This window comes from Mirounga leonina, unplaced genomic scaffold (genome assembly GCF_011800145.1).
Source record: "Mirounga leonina isolate KUSES-001 unplaced genomic scaffold, KU_Mleo_1.0 Mir_151, whole genome shotgun sequence".
Taxonomy (NCBI): domain Eukaryota; kingdom Metazoa; phylum Chordata; class Mammalia; order Carnivora; family Phocidae; genus Mirounga; species Mirounga leonina.
This window is the reverse complement of record NW_023270377.1, coordinates 79,727,472-79,735,574: the sequence shown is the minus strand read 5'-3', so window position 1 is coordinate 79,735,574 and position 8,103 is coordinate 79,727,472.

Here is an 8,103-nt window from a genome sequence, read left to right as displayed (position 1 = left end):
GTGGCCCTTTAATGGGGCAGACATATCTGACTAGAAGGAACGAGAAGAGACCAACAAGGGTACTTGTGTCAATTTCAGGGAAAATGGGAAGTGAGGGAGTTCATATGTGATAGCTTCTCTTTTTTCAATGAAATATGAGAAGGGTTCATCAGCTGAGAGTAAGAAGCAGGAAGGGATGTAGGAGTTTTAAAGATTAAGAAAAGGTATGAAAAAGTTGCTCTACAAAATATGAATGCTGGTTTACCAGAAAAACAGTAATATCGCCTAGCAGTTTTGAGTACTCCTTTGAGGTCTGTGATCATGAACTTAAAGTGAAAACAGTCTGCTTACGGGGCAGACATGGTTTTCCATAGCAACATTTAATTACTTGAGTGCAAGTATGGAGCAAGAGATGGTTGGATCCATTTGGCGTTTTGTAGGGTTCTATACTAGAAGACGAGGGGATTGTGCGGATGAGAGTTTTTGATGGGAGTGTTTACACGATGATGAACCTTACGCTGGAAAAGAAGATTGAACAGAAGAGGTGGCTGATGGAGAGGAAAAATTGTTGGAGCCAATGGAAAGGAGATCTCGACAGAGCTGAAGAACTGTTGCAGTGGATTGAGCCAGTGCATTGAAGGAGAAGCTGCTGGGGAAGACAGTGAGCATGTGGGCTTGCAGAGGACTGACAGTTTCTGGTGGGGACGAGGTTCAGACTATAACCTTGAGGTGGAATGGAGGAAGAAAAGACCTTTAGAGATGAAAAGGTCAAGGAAACTGAGAAGCCAGGGTGCTGGAATGGGCATCAACCTGGTTAACCTCACTGAGGTTGACAAAAAGGAGCTGTGTGGAGAGGAAGGTGGAGAAGCAGGGACTGTAGCCCTCAGTGAACAAGGACATGTGACCTAGTGGTAGAGTAAGGCAGGAGGACCTTCTAACAGACAGGGGCTTTATAAGAGGGAACAAGAGTTATGTCTGAGAACAACAATGGAGAACAGGCAGGCACCAACTCTCCCTCCTGGCCTTGAAGCTTGTGCACTCTAAGACAGCAAACAGCCTCTGCCAGAAAGAACTGCAGGAATACAGGGGCCTTGGGACCAGCCTGGCTCTGACCAAGGCAGGGAATATCAGGGAAGGCAGTTATAGGCTGAGCATGTGCAAGAATTGTGTAGATCAGGAAATGAGGGGGCGGGGAGGTTCCAGAAGACACAGTGGAAATGTTTGGGAGGACATAGAGGGGAAGGGTGGGAAATTGGGTCAAATCAGGTGATGATAATATTGTATACCTGAAACTAATATTACACTGTATGTTAACTGAGTGGAATTTAAATAAAAACTTAAAAAAAAAAAAAAACCACTAAATCAGGTGATGAGCAAAGCAGGAAAGGGATGCAAGTCCAGATGATAATGAATGACAAGCCAGGTCTGCTCCTCTTCTGCTGATGGGGGAAAATGAAAAGCAGATTTTATCACTCCCTTGCTTAGAATCCTCCAGTGGCATTCCATCATACTTAGAATGTAACTGAGCTCCTTACAAGGCCCCACAGGGCTCTACATCAGTGGTTCTCAAAGTGTGGTCCCTGGACCAGCAGCATTGAGATCACCTGGAACTTGTTAGAAATGTGAGTTCTTGGGCCCTTCCCCAGAGGTGCTGAGTCAGAAGTTCTGGGGCTGGGACCCAGCAATCCATATCCAACAAGCCCTCCTCCAGATGATTCAGACACTAAGTTTGACAATCACTGGTACAGATCATCTGGTCCTTCCCTACCTCTCTGACCTCTGAGTTTCCAAATTGACTAAGCGTTAGCCACACTGGCCTTTTTTCTTTCTATTTCCAAGCTCCTACTCTCCTAGGGGCCTTTGCTCTAACTTGCCGTCTGCCTAGAATGTTCCTGCCCCAGACCATGGGGAGGCCCCTCCCTCTCACAGTGCGGGTCTCTGTTCAGACAGACCCTCCCTGACCACTCATCTCACCCCCAACTCCCACTCCATTTCTAATCCATGATGCTTATTTCTTCAAGCATTTACTGCTTCCTGAAATCCTTCATTTTAATCTTGTCTATGTCTGTCTCCCCCTTAGACTGTAAACTGCATGAGAACTGGGAAATTTTTGGCTTTTTTTTTTTAAACCACTACATCCTCAATACCTAGAAGAGAGCCTGTTGTACAGTGGGGTACTCAGTAATTCCTTGTGGAATGAATGAGCAAATGAGAAATAAATGGATGAGTCCTGATATTTCTTGGACTCTGATGGACAAGTGATACAAATCACTTGGGGATCTGTTCAGAATCTGAACCACCAGAATCTGCTTCTGTGGTCTGGGGTGGGACCCCAGATTCTGTATTCCTAACAGATTCTCAGCATTTAGTTCAGAGAGACCACTCTGAGGAGCAAAGTCTTAGAGTGAGCCCTTGGGTCTGTCTCTTATGGTCCCAAATACTTGGTAGTTTGGTGGCTTCCAGGCAACAAACACCCTGAATACACAGTTATATCTGTGATGATTCTATTTGAAATAGTTCAGTCCAGGAATAATAGTAGTTTTTCCTGAACCAGCTCTCCTTGGGGAGGAGAGGTGTTTGGGCTCTTTCCAAAGATTACAGAATAATGAAAAGATGCTTACTAAGGGAGGCTACTGCTTTTAAAGAAAAAGTAAAAGCCAACTTCTAATTCTAGAAGGGGAAGGGTGGGAAATTGAGTTTAGATCATTGCAATCTGTAGCTAATATGCTAACTTTAAAGTAAGGAATTGTTTAAATCTATTCCAACCAAATTGTTTACGAGGAAAGCAAACAAGGAATAGCTGAGGGTCCAGTGTGCACTTGTCCTCTTCTCTTTCCGGCTCACAATGCAATGAGCTAGGGAAATGGCAAAAGAAGGAAGTATAGGGCTAGATTATCTGAAAACTCAGATGACAAACACTGCCATTGAACATCAGAGAAGCATTTCTCAGAATATGTTGCTACATCATGGTAATTCACATGCACTAAAGATTTCTTTGATCAAAAAAAAAGTTTGGAAAGTGCTGGATTACATATTCACAGATTAGGATTCCTCACTTCAGGAACCAGAGGCAGAGGCATCCATGTGCTGAGCTATTTGTAACTCTCTGAGGACTTTCAGCACGCAGCATTTTCTAAGGGTATCTGGTAGAACCAGTGTCCCATGGAGCGAAACTTGAAAAAGTTTACTGGTTGAGGATGGCTTCTATTTAAGCATTCCTCAAAAGAGGAAGGCTAAGCAGAGAGGAGAAATAGGACCCTGGAGAGAGGAACAAGCAGATGGTTTGTCTCCAGGCCCCTCACTCAGCCTCCTGCCTGCCAGGGATCCCCCATCTGAACGTCCTACCTGTACCAGACTTCCCAAACAACAGTCTCTTAATCTCTCTCTTCTTCATCCTCGGTGTCCCATTCGCTCAGAGCACTGTTGAAAAACTGAATCAGCCAGTGTTGTGAATTAATTTGAATACCCCTCCTAAGAGTACTAGAATCTTGAAAAGGGTTTCTGGAGCCATCCTACTTGATCCAAAGGAAAGTTTCTCTGTTGAACTATCACATTTGTGGGAGCGTTTTTGATTGAGGAACCCTCTATGCTTACTGAGGGACATCTATTTCCTGGGCCTGGAATTAGGGGGCAGGGGTGTCAGCTGGTGGAGACAGGGCTCCGTGGCTCCCTGCGTTACTCTGTGAAGTGTGGTGGGTCGGCCCGGCACGCCATCATTGCCCCCCCAAGCCGCAAGCAGCTCTCTTCAAACTGGGCCCTGGGAAATATCTGTAACAGTTCCAAGTAATACTTTGTCAGCAGAACATAGTTTTTTTGCATTTGGGGGTAAAGATCGGTGTTGTTCTCATACTTTGTTTATGTGATCCTTCTGAATCAAATTCCTTCCTATTTTTCTGCCTCTGAATTGTGTTCGTTTTTACTGTAACAGTCCATTTCTTACTGAGTATATAATCAAGAGCAGTAGAGGTGAGTAGTACAAATATTGCTAGAGGGACAGTTCTGCATTTATTTTTCCATGATTTGGATAAAATATAACCTAGAAAAAAATGGTGTTTTTTTTTTAAATAATCTATGAGCTCTGCAAGGAAAATGACCAGTGTCTCATTCCATTTAATACCCCCGTGCTAAGTTCCAAGCATATAGCTGGTTCCATAGTTGTTTGCTGAATTCATTGTCCAGTTGTGTTACACAGATTTGTTTTTGTTTGACCTTATTGTTATTTCAGCCCCTCTCCCTGTTTAACACGGTGGTTGACTATAAATCTCTACCCATTTTGCTTTCCTACTATTTGACAACCAAGTGTAAGCACATTGAATATATCATGACTTTTTTTATCAAGAGTTTTCAACTTTTGAAAGTTTTTTGATTAGGTGCTGGGACACTTAAACTATTAGACCAACCCTGCTGAAGGTCACACATGACCAATCTAATTCTCTACCATTTAGTAGGCTTCCAGCCACTAATAACATAGCCCTAAATCACAACACGCCATACAAAAATATGGTATTTCACACGACAGCAAGGCCAGAGCAGGACCACTTTCTGGCAGAGTCACCGGCTCACTCGCTGACAGTGCCAGCCCTTGTAGGCATTGTGCCCAGACAGGCCCAAGACCAGAGGAGGAGGGGGACAGAAGGACCATCTCTTCCCGTGACTCTCTCACGGCAGTAAGGAACTGCCCGAGAAGCCCCTGGGTTCCCTCTGATTTGGCCAGAGTTAGAAGGGACGGAGGGGAAATGGTGCTTTTAGGCAATGAACAGTGTCCACTAAGGCCCCGTCACGTTGGCTCACAGTTCCCTGACTCTTTGACACTTTATTATTTTTTTTAAATATTTTATTGATTTATTTATTTGAGAGAGAGAGCGCACGCTAGCACAGAGGCAGAGGCAGATTCCCTGCTGAGCAGAGAATGGGACGTGGGACTCAACCCCAAGATGCTGAGATCATGACTGGGGGCGAAGGCAGATGCTTAACCATCTGAGCCACCCAGGCGCCCTTTTTGTTTTTTCTCTGACACTTTATATAGACCTGCCAGTTTAAACAGAACCAGCGTTCTCGTGGAAGTAAAGTTATTGTCCTCTCTGTTTGCAAAAGCAAGGCATGCTCCTTCTAGAAAATTTGGGAAGTATAGAAAAACATGAAGAAAATAAACGCTCCTCGCAGTGCTACTACACAGAGATAACCGGTGTGGATGTGTTGGTGGAATTCCGGCGTGTACGTGTGTCTGCGTGTGTATTCGGCAAAGAAAGTGGAATCTGTATGTACTATTTGTAGTACTAGCTTCTTTTCACTTACAAACGTCTCATGAGAATTTCCCCATATAAATATTCTTCAAGAGTACTGTGATTTGTAGTAGCTACTTAGCATAGATATACATATGTAATTTACATACATATAAATATATGTAATTCTATATGAAGGGTATCTGGCTATCCTACACTTGCCTAGGGCTTCAGGTCTTGCAATCACCTGGCCCCGCTGCCGCCCTGGCCCCTGGAGAGGTCAGGCTGTCAGCAGTGACGGAGTCTGGTCACCCCATCCATCATACAGCCCAGCCCCAGGCCTATCTTCCTCTCCAAGGCAGGAACTGGGACCTGGCCTGGGACTGGGCTCACCGCTCAGCTTTGGGTTTTATTCTTTTCTTTTTTTTTTTTTTTTTTAAAGATTTTATTTATTTGACAGAGAGACACACAGCGAGAGCGGGAACACAAGCAGAGGGAGAGGGAGAAGCAGACTCCCCACTGAGCAGGGAGCCCGATGCGGGGCTCGATCCCAGGACCCCGGGATCATGACCTGAGCGGAAGGCAGATGCCCAACCGACTGAGCCACCCAGGTGCCCGGGTTTTATTCTTTTCCTTTCTCTCTTCTGCCCCCGTTTTACCCTGAAGTACTCCCCTGGAATTCTCATGTGCCCACGCTGCCTCCCGATTGAGGAGCACCCCTCCTAAGTCACCCTTAACTGAACGCATGATGAACTTGGAGCCTCCCCATTTATCTTTAGACTCTCCTCTCACTTGCCAACTTCTCTGCTAGGTGTACCTTGCAGAAGGTCCCAGACAGGCTCCTTTTAGTAAGGTGCTCTCAGCTTAAGATCACCCCCTCCCTGGGCTTTTGCAGCCATCAGGAAAGCTTCTTAATATCCCAGAAGAGTCCGTTGCAGGAATTTGGGGGAGAGGCAAGAAATCCATGTCCCCCTGCTCTGGTGAAGTCCTAGGCTCTTTAGGCTGAGACCTGTCTCAAAGACCCTTCCTTGTGATTAGACACACCTCGTGCCTGAGGCCAGTCCAGTCGGCCTGAGAGGCCAGGAGGTGGGGATGGCCTCTCTGCTCTCCCCCAAGGCAATCTCAGCCTCTGTCTCCCCACACCTCATGGAGACGCCCCAGGCCACGGGGCAACCTCCACCAGGGACCAGCAGCATTTGCTCTGTCCCCAAACCAGTCCGCAGTCACCTAGTGAAGAGCTCAGGTTTCAGAGCGGTTTCTTCCCAGAAGGTCTGAACAAACTCAGGACCGCACAGCTGGGAGTCATTAAGCAGGAATCAAAGGGCAGCATCGGGGGAGGCAGGGCCTCAACACACTCAGCCTCCAGGAGTTGATGAATCAGCCTCAAGGCAGAGTTAAGGGGCCCCTGCTAGATGTCCACCAATGGCCCCGAGCAGTGTGCGGCAGGGCGGAGGGGCGTCGTCCCAGGTTCTCCATGCTCAGGACAGGGTGGCTGAGGGGGCCCTCAGGGATGGGCTAGCTTGCCCTGACATATCTCCTTACCCTTGGGCACTTGTCTTTCTACGAGTGTCGAGTCCGTTGCTTTGGCTTAGAAAACTCACTGGGTTCTCAAGAGGTCAAGAGAAAGCGGACTCCCAGCAAAACCAGGGCTGGTGGCGGGGGAGGGGTCCCAGTCAGAATCAACACTCCAGACCACCAGCCAAGCTGGTCCCTCTATTTCCCAGGGTTTATATATGGTCCTGTAAAGACTTCAGCTGACACACTAGGCTTCGGTGAAGACTATTTGTATTCTTAAGAAAAATAAGTGATTCTTAACTGCAGTTTCCTTGCCGCTGGCCTGGCGGGCTATTAGGGTTCCAGCTCCTCTCAGGAATAGCCCCACTAGAGGCCTCCTCCGGCAGGCCTCTCCCCTGTGGCCGCCTCTCGTCCGCCCTCCCCAGCAGCCCCCTCACTCCCCGAGGCTGCCGTGTGCAAGCGTCTTTCCAGCAAGCCCTCTCAGCAGCCTCCCCCTTCCTGACCCGAGATTAGTCTTGTTCTTTCCCCAGAGCCGGGCCTGAGGGGAGACGTCAGTAGCACCTTTGCTCCTTGCCAGGGCTCCCTGAAGCCCCTTAAGCTCTGGAAGGGCTCCCCGCAGCTGCGAGCAGCCCCTCCTCCGTGCCCCTCGAGAGGGAGAACCTGGGAGGGCCAAGAATGTGCTGTTACAGACCAGACTTCCTGCCTCAGGCGCCCTCTTGACCTTCAGTAATTACAGCTTCGGAAGTGCTTGGCTCCCCATCCAGAAAATGGAGATAATGAGCCCCAACTTCTTGGGGCTATTGAGGGTTTAATTGATTCATGGTGGCGAAGTGGTTGGCGATCCTGTCCCGAATTCAACCGGAGCTGTTCTGTCAACAAGGTAAGGGGGCCGAAGCAGCCCGTGAAGAAGCAGCTCCGAGCAGGGGAGCCGGCTGGCTGGCTGCCTGCCTTCTCCAGCCCCAAGTTCCCCTCTGCCCCCAAATTCTTCAAACTGTTCCTCAGTGTTCTGTTCGCAGAACCCTCCGTCTGGCCAGGGTGGTCTCTTACCGGGCCTCTCGTCCTGCCCCTCCCCCCACCTGGAAGGCCCTCCCCACATTCCCCTGTCTCCATAGCTGGAGTCATGCCCTGCTGAAATCCCACCTTGTCTGCAGTCTGTTTCTACCCTAAGCCCTACTCGATTCCTCTTCTGTGAAGTCCTACAGCCCAGCGCTTCTCAAACTCCGATGTGCGTAGAGTCTTGCTGAAAATGGCGATTCCGATTCAGCGGGCTTGGTGCGGGGCCTGAGACTCTGCATTTTACTTCGGTGAGCCTGCTGCTGCTGGGCTGAGGCGTGTGCTCTGAGGGCCTGGCCACGAATCCTATGCCCCCTACCAGTGCTTCCCAGAT